Genomic DNA, 19,070 nt, shown 5'->3' on the forward strand with positions numbered 1-19,070 from the left:
ATTTCAACTTTTTTCCGATAGTTATTGATATTCATACTCCAGAGAACATTTCTGCACTGGTTTGGTTCCGATCGGACGAAAAACCTAGGACTAGTTCGCAAAAGTAGGTTTTTGACAAAATTCGAAATGGCGGAAATGAAACTGGAGATATACGTTTTGTTCTTCAGGAGTCCAGATTTATATCTTTTCCAATGATATAAGACACTTGAGTCTACGACATACGGTCTAGGAGTTATGAGCAGTTTCGCGCTTTTGGTCGCTATAGCGCCACCTATGGGCCAATCGGGGTCATACTCTCTGAACCTCTCCTCGTTTTTTGTACTACCATCTGGCTAAGTTTCAAGTCTCCAGCACTTACGGTTTGGGCTGCACGATGCGTTTTACGGCGGAAGAATACTGTCTGGCTGATGAAACACTAAAAGGAGTCAATTAGCATGTACAAAATTTTCAAGTCAGAAATATGTTCAACATGTCAAATCTGGACTTCTGTATGGCTAAAGAAACAAAATAAGGCATCACTGAGAATGTATAGAAAGTTCAAGATCGAGGACTCTTTTACTAGAAATATGTTCAGGAGGTCAATTATTGACTGTTGTCTGCTTGATGAAACATCGGAAGGAGTCAATGAGCATGTATAGAAAGTTCAAGTTCACAGACTCGTTGGCCAGAAATGTGTTCAATAGTCAATATCTACAATTGTCTAGCCGACGTACTATCTGAAAGAGTCTATAAGTATGAATAAAAAGTTCAAGATCGAGGACTCTTCGTTCAGAAATATGTTCATTATGTCAAATCAGAACTACTGCATGGCTGATGAAACACCGGAAAGAGTCTATGAGTATGTTTAAAAGGTTCAAGATCGAGGACCCTTTGCCAGAAATATGTTTAGTGGGTCAAATATGGACTGCTGTCTGGCTGATGAAACATCAGAAGTCAACGATTATGAATAGAAAGTTCAAGTTCAAAGACTCTTCAGGTAGAAATATGTTCAGTGGGTCAATTATGGACAATTGTCACTGAGAATCTATAGAAAGTTCAAGACAGAGGACTCTTATACTAGAAATATGTTCAGAGGGTCAATTATGGACTATTGTCTGCTTGTGAAACATCAGAAGGAGTCAATGAGCATGTATAGAAAGTTCAAGTTCAAGACTCTTCAGGCAGCAATACTGTATGTTCAGTAGGTCAATTATGGACTACTGTCTGGCTGATGAAACACTAAAAGGAATGTTCAAGTTCATGGACTTGTTGGCCATGTTTAATAATTAATATGGACAATTGTCTGTCCGATGTACTTTCTGAAAGAGTCTATAATTATGAATAGAAAGTTCAAGATCAAGGACTCTTTGGTCAGAAATATGTTCAACGTGTCAAATCTGGACTTCTGTATGGCTGAAGAAACATCAGAAGAAGTAAATGATTATGTATAGAATTCATTGACTCATTGACTCTTCGGGCAGAAAAATGTTCAGTAGGTCAATTGTGGACAATTATCTGGCTGATGAAACATCAGAAGGAGTATGTATAGAAAGAATAAGATCAAGGTCTCTTTGGCCAGAAATATGTTCAATTGGTCAAATTTTGAAATACTATATTGCTCTTGTAAAATCAGGAGTCATTGAGTATGTATAGAAAAATGTTCATAGACTCTTTGGTCAGAAATAGGTTTAATAGGTCATATTGATACAATACAATACTGTTTTGCTATTGTAACATCAGAAGGAGTCAATTAATATGTATAGAGAAATCAAGATTTATAAACCCACCGCTCAGAAATGAGTTTAGTAGTCAATTATGGATCATTTTTTGGCTGAAGTACTATCTGAAAGCGTCTATGAGTATGTATAGAAAGATCAAGGACTCTTCCAGACAGAAATATGTTCATTTGTCAAATATGGATAATAACCTGGCTGATGAAAAATCAGAAGGAGATAGTAATTATGTATAGATAATTAATTGATCTAGGTCTCTTTGGCCAGATATATGTTCAATGGGTCAAATTTGGACTAACAATATGGTTGACTTAACATCAAAAGTAGTCGATGAGAATGCATATAAACATACCCTTTGATGACTTTTGGCCAGAAACATGTTCTCTTGGTCAAATATGGACTACTGTATGTTGGATAAAAAAATCAAAAATAGGAGAGTAAGTTAAACTTTGATGATTATTTTGCCAGAAATATATTCAGTAGGTCAATAATGGACTTCTGTCTCAATGATGAAACATCAGAACAAGCCTATGATTATGTATAGAACGATCAAGATCGAGGACACTTTGGTTATAGAAATGTTCAATAGGTCAAATTTGAACTATACTGTATGGCTGATGAAACATCAGAAGAGCAATTAGTCTAGAAATTTAAAGTCCAAGGTCTCATGTCTAGAAATATGTTCAAAATATAAAATTTGAACTACTGTTCGAATACATCGGATAGCAGATCGGATAGAGGATACATTGGAAGCAGTCTACAAGTATGTTTAGAAAGTTCAAGATCGAGGACTCTATGGTCAGAAATATATTCAATGGGTCAAGTATGGACATCTTTCAGGCTGATGAAACATCGGAAGCTGTACAGAAAGGTCAGGGACTCTTTGACCAGAAATATGTTCAGTAGGTCAAATATGGACTTTTGTATGGCTAATGTATTATTAAGAGAAGTCAATAAGTAGAGAAGGTTAATGTTCAAAGACTCTTTGGCCAAAAATGTTTTCAGTAGTTCAAATAGGACCTCTGTATGGCTGAATTAACATAATAAGAAACCCTTTGAGGACCCTTTGACCAGAAATAAGTTTAATAGGTCAAATGTGGAATTCTATAGGTGGCTTATGAACCATCAGAAGGAGTCTAGAAGTGAGAATGCAAAGTTCAAGATTGAGGACTCTTTATCAGAAATATGTTCCTTGGGTCACATATGGACTACTTCATGGCTGACGTAACATCAGAAGGAGTCAACATGTATAGAAAGTTCAAGTTTGAGTACTCTTTGGCCCGAAATATGTTTAGTAGGTAAAAAAAGGGACCTCTGTATGGCTGATTTAACATCAGAATTAGTCTATAAGATTAAATAGCTTAGGTATTATATATTATATAAGATTATATATATTTAAAACCACCTTTTAAGGACCCATTGACCAGAAATAAGTTTAACAGGTCAGATATGGACTTCTAAATGGCTTATGACGCATCAGAAGATGTCTAGAGTATGTATAGAAAGTTCAAGATCGAGTACTCTTTTTCCCAGTAGTTGAAATATGGACTTCTATATGGCAGATTTAACATCAGAAGGAGTCTATAAGTTTATAATAGTAAAACAAACATTTTGACGACTCTTTGGCCAAAAATGTGTTCATTCGGTCAAATATCGACTACTCCTTGCCTGATTTAACATCACGAGAAGTCAGTATGTACGTATAGTAAGTTAAGTTTCATGGTCTCTTGGCAGAAATATGTTTAGTAAGTCAAAAATGTACTTTTTTTTTATGGGTGATGTAACATCAGAAGGAGTCTATAAGTTTATATAGTTTAAAAACCTTTGAGGACCCTTTGACCAGAAATAAGTTCAATAGGTCAGAAATGGACTTCAAAATGGCTTATGAAGCATCAGAAGGAGTATGTTTATAATATACACAAAATACCTTTTGCCAAAAATATGTTCAATCAGTCAAATATGGACTACTGTCTGGCTTATATAACATCGCAAGAAGTCAGTCTTGTATGTTTAGTAAGTTAAAGCTGAAGGACTCTTTATCCAGAAATGTGTTCAGTAGGTCAAAAATGGACTTCTGTATGGCTGATGTAACATCAGAAAGATTCTACGAGAATGTATAGAAAGCTTAAGATCGATTACTCTTGGGCCAGAAATATGTGCAGCAGGTCAAACATGGACTACTGTATTGCTAATACAACATCACAAGTCAGTCAGTCAGTATGAAGTCAGTAAGAACTCTTTGGACAGAAAATATGTTCTGTAGGTCAAAGAGGGACCTCTGTATGCCTGATTTGACACATAACATATGTGCTTTCGCATTGTACTGTATTCAACTAACTGATTCATTTTTTCTTTTAAGGGAAATTATTGCATGTAAATATATATTTTGAGGACTCTTTTTCAGAGAGTTTTTTTTTTTTTACCTCTTGCGTACAATGCATAGAATAATGAAAAGATAACGTGAGTGTTGCATTGCACAAACGATCTAAGAATTAGCGTTGAATAATAATGTGTTATTATTATATCTAACTATATCAGTTAGATCTTTTATGCAGTGGAATGTAACTCCAAAAATGGTATCTATTCAATGCACATCGGAATGAGATAGTTGCTGTATGTTTGCAATGCACTCATAGCTTATATGTTATTCTTCAATGCACAAAGTTTGATCGTGTGTGAAATGCAATACAACAGCACAAATTGTATTTCCTCAAAGCAACACGAAATGAGTTTGGGAATGAGTTAGTTCTGGTGTGCAATGCAATGCAAGAAGTGCATAGCCTATATGTTATTCTTCAAAGCACAACGTTAGATCGTTTGTGCAATGCAATGCAGCAACATATCTCTTTAATGAACATGGGAATGAGTTAGTTCTGGTGTGCAATGCAATGCAATGCAATGCAAGAAGTGCATAGCCTCTATGTTATTATTCAATGCGCAACGTTAGATCGTTTGTGAAATGCAATGCAAACAAAACACACGTTATCTCTTTAATGAACATTGGAATGAGTTAGATCTGGTGTGCAATGCAATGCAAAAAGTGCATAACCTATATGTTATTCTTTAGTGCACAACGTTAGATCGTTAGTGCAATGCAATGCAATGCAATGCAACAACACACATATCTTATCTTGAATGAACACGGGAATGATTTAGTTCTGGTGTGCAATGCAATGCAATGCGAGAAGTGCATAACCTATATGTTATTCTTCAGTGCACAACGTTAGATAGTTAGTGCAATGCAATGCAATGCAATGCAACAACACACGTTATTTCTTTAATGAACATTGGAATAAGTTAGTTCTGGTGTGCAATGCAAGAAGTGCATAGCCTATGTTATTCTTCAATGCACAACGTTAGATCGTTAGTGCAATGCAATGCAATGCATTGCAATGCAACAACAAACGTTATCTCGTTAATGAACATTGGAATAAGTTAGTTCTGGTGTGCAATGTAAGAAGTGCATAGCCTATGTTATTCTTCAATGCACAACGATCTAGTGCAATGCAATGCAATTGCAATGCAATGCAATGCAACAACACACGTTATCTCTTTAATGAACATGGGAATGAGTTAGTTCTGGTGTGCAATGCAATGCAAAAAGGGCATAACCTATATATTATTCTTCAGTGCACAACGTTAGATCGTTAGTGGAATGCAATGCAATGCAATGCAATGCAATGCAATGCAACAACACACATATCATCTCTTGAATGAACATGGGAATGATTTAGTTCTGGTGTGCAATGCAATGCAATGTAATGCGAGAAGTGCATAACCTATATGTTATTCTTCAGTGCACAACGTTAGATCGTTAGTGCAATGCAATGCAAAGCAATGCAATGCGAGAAGTGCATAACCTATATGTTATTCTTCAGTGCACAACGTTAGATTGTTAGTGCAATGCAATGCAATGAGAAAGGTGCATAACCTATATGTTACTCTTCAGTGCACAACGTTAGATCGTTTGTGCAATGCAATGCAACAACATATATGTTATCTCTTTAATGAACATGGGAATGAGTTAGTTCTGGTGTGCAATGCAATGCAAAGCAAAAAGTGCATGAGCTATATGTTATTCTTCAGTGCACAACGTTAGATCGTAGTGCAATGCAATGCAATGCAACAACAAACGTTATCTCGTTAATGAACATTGGAATAAGTTAGTTCTGGTGTGCAATGCAAGAAGTGCATAGCCTATGTTATTCTTCAATGCACAACGTTAGATCGTTAGTGCAATGCAATGCAATGCATTGCAACAACACACATATCATCTCTTGAATGAACATGGGAATGATTTAGTTCTGGTGTGCAATGCAATGCAATGCAATGCGAGAAGTGCATAACCTATATGTTATTCTTCAGTGCACAACGTTAGATCGTTAGTGCAATGCAATGCAAAGCAATGCAATGCGAGAAGTGCATAACCTATATGTTATTCTTCAGTGCACAACGTTAGATTGTTAGTGCAATGCAATGCAATGCAATGCAATGCAATGCAATGAGAAATGTGCATAACCTATATGTTACTCTTCAGTGCACAACGTTAGATCGTTAGTGCAATGCAATGCAACAACATATATGTTATCTCTTTAATGAACATGGGAATGAGTTAGTTCTGGTGTGCAATGCAATGCAAAGCAAAAAGTGCATGAGCTATATGTTATTCTTCAGTGCACAACGTTAGATCGTAGTGCAATGCAATGCAAGAAGTGCATAGCCTATGTTATTCTTCAATGCACAACGTTAGATCGTGCGTGCAATGCAATGCAATGCAACAACACACATGTTATCTCTTTAATGAACATGGGAATGAGTTAGTTCTGGTGTGCAATGCAATGCAATGCAAAAAGTGCATTACCTATATGTTATTCTTCAGTGCACAACGTTAGATCGTTAGTGCAATGCAAATGCAATGCAATGCAATACAATGCAATGCAACAACACACATCGTCTCTTTAATGAACATGGGAATGATTTAGTTCTGGTGTGCAATGCAATGCAATGCGAAAAGTGCATTACCTATATGTTATTCTTCAGTGCACAACGTTAGATCGTTAGTGCAATGCAAATGCAATACAATGCAATGCAACAACACACATCGTCTCTTTAATGAACATGGGAATGATTTAATTCTGGTGTGCAATGCAATGCAATGCGAAAAGGGCATCACCTATATGTTATTCTTCAGTGCACGACGTTAGATCGTTAGTGCAATGCAATGCAAAGCAATGCAATGCAATGCGAGAAGTGCATAACCTATATGTTACTCTTCAGTGCATAACGTTAGATTGTTAGTGCAATGCAATGCAATGCAATGCAATGCAATGAGAAATGTGCATAACCTATATGTTACTCTTCAGTGCACAACGTTAGATCGTTTGTGCAATGCAATGCAACAACATATATGTTATCTCTTTAATGAACATGGGAATGAGTTAGTTCTGGTGTGCAATGCAATGCAAAGCAAAAAGTGCATGAGCTATATGTTATTCTTCAGTGCACAACGTTAGATCGTAGTGAAATGCAATGCAAGAAGTGCATAGCCTATGTTATTCTTCAATGCACAACGTTAGATCGTGCGTGCAATGCAATGCAATGCAACAACACACATGTTATCTCTTTAATGAACATGGGAATGAGTTAGTTCTGGTGTGCAATGCAATGCAATGCAAAAAGTGCATTACCTATATGTTATTCTTCAGTGCACAACGTTAGATCGTTAGTGCAATGCAAATGCAATGCAATGCAATACAATGCAATGCAACAACACACATCGTCTCTTTAATGAACATGGGAATGATTTAGTTCTGGTGTGCAATGCAATGCAATGCGAAAAGTGCATTACCTATATGTTATTCTTCAGTGCACAACGTTAGATCGTTAGTGCAATGCAAATGCAATACAATGCAATGCAACAACACACATCGTCTCTTTAATGAACATGGGAATGATTTAATTCTGGTGTGCAATGCAATGCAATGCGAAAAGGGCATCACCTATATGTTATTCTTCAGTGCACGACGTTAGATCGTTAGTGCAATGCAATGCAAAGCAATGCAATGCAATGCGAGAAGTGCATAACCTATATGTTACTCTTCAGTGCATAACGTTAGATTGTTAGTGCAATGCAATGCAATGCAATGCAATGAGAAATGTGCATAACCTATATGTTACTCTTCAGTGCACAACGTTAGATCGTTTGTGCAATGCAATGCAACAACATATATGTTATCTCTTTAATGAACATGGGAATGAGTTAGTTCTGGTGTGCAATGCAATGCAAAGCAAAAAGTGCATGAGCTATATGTTATTCTTCAGTGCACAACGTTAGATTGTTAGTGCAATGCAATGCAACAACACACGTTATGTCTTTAATGAACATGGGAATGATTTAATTATCGCTTTAGTGAACATTGGAATTATTTGGTTCTGGTATGCAATGCAATGCAAGTGCATAGCCTATGTTTTTCTTCAGTGCACAACGTTAGATCGTTAGTGCAATGCAATGCAACAACACACATGTTATCTCTTTAATGAACATGGGAATGAGTTCGTTCTGGTGTGCAATGCAATGCAATGCAAAAAGTGCATAACCTATATGTTATTCTTCAGTGCACAACGTTAGATCGTTAGTGCAATGCAATGCAATGCAATTCAACCTCTTTAATGACCATGGGAATGAGTTAGTTCTGGTGTGCAATTCAAAGCAATGCAAAAAGTGCATAACATATGTTATTCTTCAATGCACAACGTTAGATCGTTGGTGCAATGCAATGTAACAACACATATGTTATCTCTTTAATGAACATTGAATTGACTTAGTTCTGGTGTGCAATGCAATGCAATGCAAGAAGTGCATAGCCTATGTTATTCTTTAAAGATGCACAACGTTAGATCGTTTGTGCAAAACACATAATGTTATAGCAATGAGCTATACATAGGTATGCTTTTGACCTACTGAACATATTCCTGGCCAAAGAGTCCTTAAAGATTAACACTATACATTCAGATTGATATCTTCGGATGTTATATCATCCTGACAAAAGTCAATTTTTGACATACTGAATTTTTTTCTGTCCAAGGAGTACTCGAAACTTGACCTTTCTAGTTGACTCTTTCTTATGTTACGTCAGCCATACAGAAGTCCATATTTGACCCAAGGAACATATTTCTGGCCAAAGGGTCCTCGATCTTGGGCTTTCTATAAATACTCATAGACTCCTTCTAATGCTACTTAAGCCATATAGATATCCATATCTGACCTTTTGAACTTATTTCTGGTCAAAGGGTCATCAAAAGTTTTTAAACTATATAAAGTTATAGACTCTTTCTGATGATAAATCAGCTATTCAGAGGTCCTCTTTTCACCTACTGAACATATTTCTGGCCAAAGAGTCCTAAATGATTAACACTATACTTTCAGATTGACATCTTCGGATGTTATATCATCCTGACAAAAGTCCATATTTGACATACTGAATTTTTTTCTGACCAAGGAATACTCAAAACTTGACCTTTCCATATATACTCGTTGACTCTTTCTGATGTTACGTCAGCCATACAGAAGTCCATATTTGACCCAAGGAACATATTAATGGCCAAAGAGTCCATGATATTGGGCTTTCTATACATATTCATAGACTCCTTCTGATGCTTCATAAGCCATATAGATGTCCATTTCTGACCTTTTCAGCTTATTTCTGGTCAAAGTGTCCTCAAAATGTTTCAATTTATATAAAGTTATAGACGACTTCTGATCATAAATCAGCTATACAGAGGTCCCCTTTTGACCTTCTGAACATATTTCTGGCCAAAGAGTTCTTGAACATTATCTTGTTATACTACAGATTGACTTCTTGTGATGTTATATTAACCAGCCAGTAGTCTATTTTTGACCTACTGAACATATTTCTGGCCAGAGTCCGTGAACATTAACTCACTATACATATAGACTGACTTCTCGTAATGTTAAATCAGGCAGGCAGTAGTCCATATTTGACCGATTGTAAAAAGAATTGACCAAAGAGTTCTCTAAAGGATTTTGTCTATCATAAACGTATGGACTCCCTCTGATGTTAAATCAGCCATACATAAGTCCATATTTGACCTTCTGAACATATTTCTGAACAGAGACCATGAACTTTAAACTTACTATACATATTTGTCGTACTATACAGACTTCTCGTGATGTTATATCATCCAGACTGTAGTCCATATTTGACCAATTGAACATATTTTAGGCCAAACAATCCTCAAATTGTTTTTTATTATTATAAACTTATCGACTCCTTCTGATGTCAAATCAGCCTTACAGAAGTCCATATTTGACCCAAGGAATATATTTATGGCCAAAGAGTTCTCGATCTTGGACTTTCTATACATACTCATAGACTCCTTCTAATGCTACTTAAGCCATATAGATATCCATATCTGACCTTTTGAACTTATTTCTGGTCAAAGGGTCATCAAAAGTTTTTAAACTATATAAAGTTATAGACTCTTTCTGATGATAAATCAGCTATTCAGAGGTCCTCTTTTCACCTACTGAACATATTTCTGGCCAAAGAGTCCTAAATGATTAACACTATACATTCAGATTGACATCTTCGGATGTTATATCATCCTGACAAAAGTCCATATTTGACATACTGAATTTTTTTCTGACCAAGGAATACTCGAAACTTGACCTTTCCATATATACTCGTTGACTCTTTCTGATGTTACATCAGCCATACAGAAGTCCATATTTGACCCAAGGAACATATTTTTGGCCAAAGAGTCCTCGATATTGGGCTTTCTATACATACTCATAGACTCCTTCTAATGCTACTTAAGCCATATACATATCCATATCTGACCTTTTGAACTTATTTCTGGTCAAAGGGTCATCAAAAGTTTTTAAACTATATAAAGTTATAGACTCTTTCTGATGATAAATCAGCTATTCAGAGGTCCTCTTTTCACCTACTGAACATATTTCTGGCCAAAGAGTTCTTGAACATTATCTTGTTATACTACAGATTGACTTCTTGTGATGTTATATTCACCAGCCAGTAGTCTATTTTTGACCTACTGAACATATTTCTGGCCAGAGTCCGTGAACATTAACTCACTATACATATAGACTGACTTCTCGTAATGTTAAATCAGGCAGGCAGTAGTCCATATTTGACCGATTGTAAAAAGAATTGACCAAAGAGTTCTCTAAAGGATTTTGTCTATCATAAACGTATGGACTCCCTCTGATGTTAAATCAGCCATACATAAGTCCATATTTGACCTTCTGAACATATTTCTGAACAGAGACCATGAACTTTAAACTTACTATACATATTTGTCGTACTATACAGACTTCTCGTGATGTTATATCATCCAGACTGTAGTCCATATTTGACCAATTGAACATATTTTAGGCCAAACAATCCTCAAATTGTTTTTTATTATTATAAACTTATCGACTCCTTCTGATGTCAAATCAGCCTTACAGAAGTCCATATTTGACCCAAGGAATATATTTATGGCCAAAGAGTTCTCGATCTTGGACTTTCTATACATACTCATAGACTCCTTCTAATGCTACTTAAGCCATATAGATATCCATATCTGACCTTTTGAACTTATTTCTGGTCAAAGGGTCATCAAAAGTTTTTAAACTATATAAAGTTATAGACTCTTTCTGATGATAAATCAGCTATTCAGAGGTCCTCTTTTCACCTACTGAACATATTTCTGGCCAAAGAGCCCTAAATGATTAACACTATGCATTCAGATTGACATTTTCGGATGTTATATCATCCTGACAAAAGTCCATATTTGACATACTGAATTTTTTTCTGACCAAGGAATACTCGAAACTTGACCTTTCCATATATACTCGTTGACTCTTTCTGATGTTACGTCAGCCATACAGAAGTCCATATTTGAACCAAGGAACATATTTTTGGCCAAAGAGTCCTCGATATTGGGCTTTCTATACATACTCATAGACTCCTTCTAATGCTACTTAAGCCATATAGATATCCATATCTGACCTTTTGAACTTATTTCTGGTCATAGGGTCATCAAAAGTTCTTAAACTATATAAAGTTATAGACTCTTTCTGATGATAAATCAGCTATTCAGAGGTCCTCTTTTCACCTACTGAACATATTTCTGGCCAAAGAGCCCTAAATGATTAGCACTATAAATTCAGATTGACATCTTCGGATGTTATATCATCCTGACAAAAGTCCATATTTTACATACTGAATTTTTTTCTGACCAAGGAATACTCGAAACTTGACCTTTCCATATATACTCGTTGACTCTTTCTGATGTTACGTCAGCCATACAGAAGTCCATATTTGACCCAAGGAACATATTTTTGGCCAAAGAGTCCTCGATATTGGGCTTTCTATACATACTCATAGACTCCTTCTAATGCTACTTAAGCCATATAGATATCCATATCTGACCTTTTGAACTTATTTCTGGTCAAAAGGTCATCAAAAGTTTTTAAACTATATAAAGTTATAGACTCTTTCTTATGATAAATCAGCTATTCAGAGGTCCTCTTTTCACCTACTGAACATATTTCTGGCCAAACAGTCCTAAATGATTAACACTATACATTCAGATTGACATCTTCGGATGTTATATCATCCTGACAAAAGTCCATATTTGACATACTGAATTTTTTTCTGACCAAGGAATACTCGAAACTTGACCTTTCCATATATACTCGTTGACTCTTTCTGATGTTACGTCAGCCATACAGAAGTCCATATTTGAACCAAGGAACATATTTATGGCCAAAGAGTCCTCGATATTGGGCTTTCTATACATATTCATAGACTCCTTCTGATGCTTCATAAGCCATATAGATGTCCATTTCTGACCTTTTCAGCTTATTTCTAGCCAAAGTGTCCTCAAAATGTTTCAATCTATATAAAGTTATAGACGACTTCTGATGATAAATCAGCTATACAGAGGTCCTCTTTTCACCTACTGAACATATTTCTGGCCAAAGAGTCCTAAATGATTAACACTATACATTCAGATTGACATATTCGGATGTTATATCATCCTGACAAAAGTCCATATTTGACATACTGAATTTTTTTTCTGACCAAGGAATACTCGAAACTTGACCTTTCCATATATACTCGTTGACTCTTTCTGATGTTACGTCAGCCATACAGAAGTCCATATTTGACCCAAGGAACATATTTTTGGCCAAAGAGTCCTCGATATTGGGCTTTCTATACATACTCATAGACTCCTTCTAATGCTACTTAAGCCATATAGATATCCATATCTGACCTTTTGAACTTATTTCTGGTCAAAGGGTCATCAAAAGTTTTTAAACTATATAAAGTTATAGACTCTTTCTGATGATAAATCAGCTATTCAGAGGTCCTCTTTTCACCTACTGAACATATTTCTGGCCAAAGAGTCCTAAATTATTAACACTATCCTCCTGGGACCCAGAAAAAAAAAGTTTTTTGAATTTAGTTTTTTTCCATGTCATCACACTGTGTAGAGCACAATAAACAAATGGTAAAAAAACATTTTTGAAAAACAATATTTTATTCATACGTTATGCTATGTCCTCTGTAGTGGACACCAGGACTAAGTTGTTTAAAAAATAAAATGACATGAAATTATATGTATAGGCAAAAACAATGGGATTTTTTTTCAATCACCAAAAAATTTGGGGGTTTCAGGATTTTTTCAACCAAAATTTGTATAAGGATGATTCTCAACTATGTTATGAAAGAAATAACGGAATGAATCGATACACCATTTTACTTTATGCAATATGTGGGTAAAATGTCCATAAATTAATATTCCCATTCAATGCAATGTATATATAAACTGTATCTAATTTGCACATTAATGTGTTCTTGGAGCAACATTTAATGAAAAAAGAAGTGTAATAATTGGAGTAATAATTGGCAACATTTTAATAATAGTATCTAATATTTCATAGGAATATTGATCTATAATTTATTTCCATATTCACTTGTTGTGTCTCCCAGAATGCCTGATAAACATGATTTAAGTCCTGGTGTCCTCTACAGTGGACACGTATGAAATCAACGCCCTGTTCTGTAACAGAAAGTAATTTTTTTATTTGAAACCCCATAACATTTTCCTGAGATGTTGTTTTATGAAATACAATTTGAAAAGTAGTCCAATTTAAATTATAATTACAATATATTATCATATTTCCATAAGAAGGCTACATTTGATCACTAAATTAATGTCAGACATTTTTAAAGACCAAGGAGAAGTTGTTTTCATGGTGAAACCTCCAAACATTTGGTATCTCTGAAAAGTCCTGAATGTGCTCTTTACAGGACACCCAGGTTGTGTCATGTGACATGTATGATGTCAGAGAAATTCACTAAAATATAATGTCCACTACAGTGGACAAAAGTCTATTCTTGGGTCCCAGGAGGATTCAGATTGACATCTTCGGATGTTATATCATCCTGACAAAAGTCCATATTTGACATACTGAATTTTTTTCTGACCAAGGAATACTCGAAACTTGACCTTTCCATATATACTCGTTGACTCTTTCTGATGTTACGTCAGCCATACAGAAGTCCATATTTGACCCAAGGAACATATTTTTGGCCAAAGAGTCCTCGATATTGGGCTTTCTATACATACTCATAGACTCCTTCTAATGCTACTTAAGCCATATAGATATCCATATCTGACCTTTTGAACTTATTTCTGGTCAAAGGGTCATCAAAAGTTTTTAAACTATATAAAGTTATAGACTCTTTCTGATGATAAATCAGCTATTCAGAGGTCCTCTTTTCACCTACTGAACAAATTTCTGGCCTAAGAGTCCTAAATGATTAACACTATACATTCAGATTGACATCTTCGGATGTTATATCATCCTGACAAATGTCCATATTTGACATACTGAATTTTTTTCTGACCAAGGAATACTCGAAACTTGACCTTTCCATATATACTCGTTGACTCTTTCTGATGTTACGTCAGCCATACAGAAGTCCATATTTGACCCAAGGAACATATTTTTGGTCAAAGAGTCCTCGATATTGGTCTTTCTTTACATACTCATAGACTCCTTCTGATGCTTCATAAGCCATATATAGATGTACATTTCTGACCTTTTCAACTTATTTCTGGTCAAAGTGTCCTCAAAATGTTTCAATCTATATAAAGTTATAGACGACTTCTGATGATAAATCAGCTATACAGAGGTCCCCTTTTGACCTTCTGAACATATTTCTGGCCAAAGAGGTCTTGAACATTATCTTGTTATACTACAGATTGACTTCTTGTGATGTTATATTAACCGGCCAGTAGTCTATTTTTGACCGTGAGTCAGTGAACATTAACTCACTATACATATAGACTGACTTCTCGTAATGTTAAATCAGGCAGGCAGTAGTCCATATTTGACCGATTGAAAAAAAAATTGACCAAAGAGTTCTCAAAAGGATTTTGTCTATCATAAACGTATGGACTCCCTCTGATGTTAAATCAGCCACACAGAAGTCCATATTTGACCTACCGAAAATATCACTGGCTAAAGATTAACACTATACATTCAGATTGATATCTTCGGATGTTATATCATCATGACAAAAGTCCATATTTGACATACTGAATTTTTTTCTGGTCAAAGAGTCTAAACTTGACCTCATATACTCGTTGACTTTCTGATTCTTCATAAGCTATATAGATGTCCATATCTGGCGAACTGAAAATATTTTTGGCAAAAAGGTCCTCACAAGTTAACTTACTAAATACTCATAGACTTCTTCTGATGATACATCACTTTAACAGTATAACACTTTCCATATGTGACCCTCTGAATATATTTTTGGCCAAAGAATCAATGAACATTAACTCTCTATACATATTGACTCAAGAGTCAAAATTTGACCTCTTTTGGTCTGATTTATCATCAGATGGAGTCTATAATTTGACATAGTTTAAAAACTTTTGAGGAACCTTTGACCAGAAATAATAATAGGTCATATATGGACATAAATATGGCTTATGAAGAATCAGAAGGAGACTATGAGTATGTATAGAAAGTTCAAGATTGAGGACTCTTTGGCTACAAATATGTCCCTTGGGTCAATTATGGACTTCTTTATGGCTGATGTAACATCAGATGGAGTCAACGAGTATGTATAGAAAGGAACAGCATAAGGAGTCAATGAGCTTGTAAAGAAAGTTCAAAATCGAGGACTCTTTTACCAGAAAAAAATTCAGTAGGTAAATGATGGAGTACTCTCTGGTTGATGAAGCACTAAAAGGAGTCAATGAGCATGTATAGAAAGTTCAAGTACATAGACACGTTGGCCAGAATATTTTTTTTTAATTGTCATTAAAGCTGCAAGCAGCATTTATCGGGGTTCAAGCAATTAAGGCCTTTAAGGCCTTTAAGCACAAAAGCATCAAAAGTTATTAAGTTTTATTTAGCAAGCATGACACTGACATAATAGTTGGAAAAGACCATTTACAGCCAATACAGGCAATGTACCATAGGACATATATGGTAAAATAAAATTTTGCATGCTTGTTAATTATGTTATGTCACATATGCTCACCCATTTTCGTGAAGTTCTGAGTTTTCATTTAGGATTTATAGGCTTTTTAGTGTATTTTGCCACGCACATTTTATAAATAACCCTATTACAGCCATCCAAATGCAAAAGTTAAACTTTTTTTGGGATAATTATTGATCTAGAGAGTCCATAGAATTGTCCTAGATTGGTTTGGTTCCGATCGGGCGAAAAACCTAGGACTAGTTTGCAAAAGTAGGTTTTTAACATGTTCACATTTAATGAACGATTTGATTGACAGCAATGGTTCTTGAGCCAAAGTTGTTCAGGATGAGGAGATCTATCAAATGATATGCATATTGTGTGGATGAGTGTAACACCACGTGATTACAGAGCCATAAAACTCGTTAGCGCCAACTAGTGGCCGATTTCTTTCAAAATTCTTACAGACCTCTAGGGCCATGAGTCGAACATGCCCATCGAGTTTCGTTCCGATCGGCCTCCGTTAACCTTGTCTAATAAGTGCTCAAATTCATTGGCCGATGGCGGCTATGTTTTTTGAGATACGCCAATGTCCTCATAGACATACATGGCACCTTGGACCAACACACTGCATACCAATTTTCAAGTCAATCGGACTAACGGTCAGGTGGTTATAGCCCTTTTCATGTTTTTTTCATGTTATAGCGCCACCTAGTGTTCAATCGTTGTGATTTTTTTTACTGTGACCCCAGATTGAACTCATACACGTTTGGTGAAGATACCTCATTTACGTCTCGAGTTATAGCCATTTTAGTAAAATAGGCTCCTCCCACAATGTTAATTTTGCGCCCCCTAGCGACCATGAATCGAAATTTCAACTTTTTTTCCGATAGTTATTGATATTCCGACTCCAGAGAACATTTCTGCACTGGTTTGGTTCCGATCGGACGAAAAACCTAGGACTAGTTCGCAAAAGTAGGTTTTTGACAAAATTCGAAATGGCGGAAAATCTATCATGGCGGAAATGAAACTGGAGATATACGTTTTGTTCTTCAGGAGTCCAGATTTATATATTTTCCAATGATATAAGACACTTGAGTCTACGACATACGGTCTAGGAGTTATGAGCAGTTTCGCACTTTTGGTCGCTATAGCGCCACCTATGGGCCAATCGGGGTCATACTCTCTGATCCTCTCCTCGTTTTTTGTACTACCATCTGGCTAAGTTTCAAGTCTCCAGCACTTACGGTTTGGGCTGCACGATGCGTTTTACGGCGGAAGAATACTGTCTGGCTGATGAAACACTAAAAGGAGTCAATTAGCATGTACAAAATTTTCAAGTCAGAAATATGTTCAACATGTCAAATCTGGACTTCTGTATGGCTAAAGAAACAAAATAAGGCATCACTGAGAATGTATAGAAAGTTCAAGATCGAGGACTCTTTTACTAGAAATATGTTCAGGAGGTCAATTATTGACTGTTGTCTGCTTGATGAAACATCGGAAGGAGTCAATGAGCATGTATAGAAAGTTCAAGTTCACAGACTCGTTGGCCAGAAATGTGTTCAATAGTCAATATCTACAATTGTCTAGCCGACGTACTATCTGAAAGAGTCTATAAGTATGAATAGAAAGTTCAAGATCGAGGACTCTTCGGTCAGAAATATGTTCATTATGTCAAATCAGAACTACTGCATGGCTGATGAAACACCAGAAAGAGTCTATGAGTATGTTTAAAAGGTTCAAGATCGAGGACTCTTTTGCCAGAAATATGTTTAGTGGGTCAAATATGGACTGCTGTCTGGCTGATGAAACATCAGAAGTCAACGATTATGAATAGAAAGTTCAAGTTCAAAGACTCTTCAGGTAGAAATATGTTCAGTGGGTCAATTATGGACAATTGTCCGTCTGATGAATCATCATAAGGAGTCACTGAGAATCTATAGAAAGTTCAAGACAGAGGACTCTTATACTAGAAATATGTTCAGAGGGTCAATTATGGACTATTGTCTGCTTGTGAAACATCAGAAGGACTCAATGAGCATGTATAGAAAGTTCAAGTTCAAGACTCTTCAGGCAGCAATATGTTCAGTAGGTCAATTATGGACTACTGTCTGGCTGATGAAACACTAAAAGGAATGTTCAAGTTCATGGACTTGTTGGCCATGTTTAATAATTAATATGGACAATTGTCTGTCCGATGTACTTTCTGAAAGAGTCTATAATTATGAATAGAAAGTTCAAGATCAAGGACTCTTTGGTCAGAAATATGTTCAACGTGTCAAATCTGGACTTCTGTATGGCTGAAGAAACATCAGAAGAAGTAAATGATTATGTATAGAATTCATTGACTCATTGACTCTTCGGGCAGAAAAATGTTCAGTAGGTCAATTGTGGACAATTATCTGGCTGATGAAACATCAGAAGGAGTATGTATAGAAAGAATAAGATCAAGGTCTCTTTGGCCAGAAATATGTTCAATTGGTCAAATTTTGAAATACTATATTGCTCTTGTAAAATCAGGAGTCATTGAGTATGTATAGAAAAATGTTCATAGACTCTTTGGTCAGAAATAGGTTTAATAGGTCATATTGATACAATACAATACTGTTTTGCTATTGTAACATCAGAAGGAGTCAATTAATATGTATAGAGAAATCAAGATTTATAAACCCACCGCTCAGAAATGAGTTTAGTAGTCAATTATGGATCATTTTTTGGCTGAAGTACTATCTGAAAGCGTCTATGAGTATGTATAGAAAGATCAAGGACTCTTCCAGACAGAAATATGTTCATTTGTCAAATATGGATAATAACCTGGCTGATG

Source organism: Rutilus rutilus (assembly GCF_951802725.1).
Source record: "Rutilus rutilus genome assembly, chromosome: 12".
Taxonomy (NCBI): Eukaryota; Metazoa; Chordata; class Actinopteri; order Cypriniformes; family Leuciscidae; genus Rutilus; species Rutilus rutilus.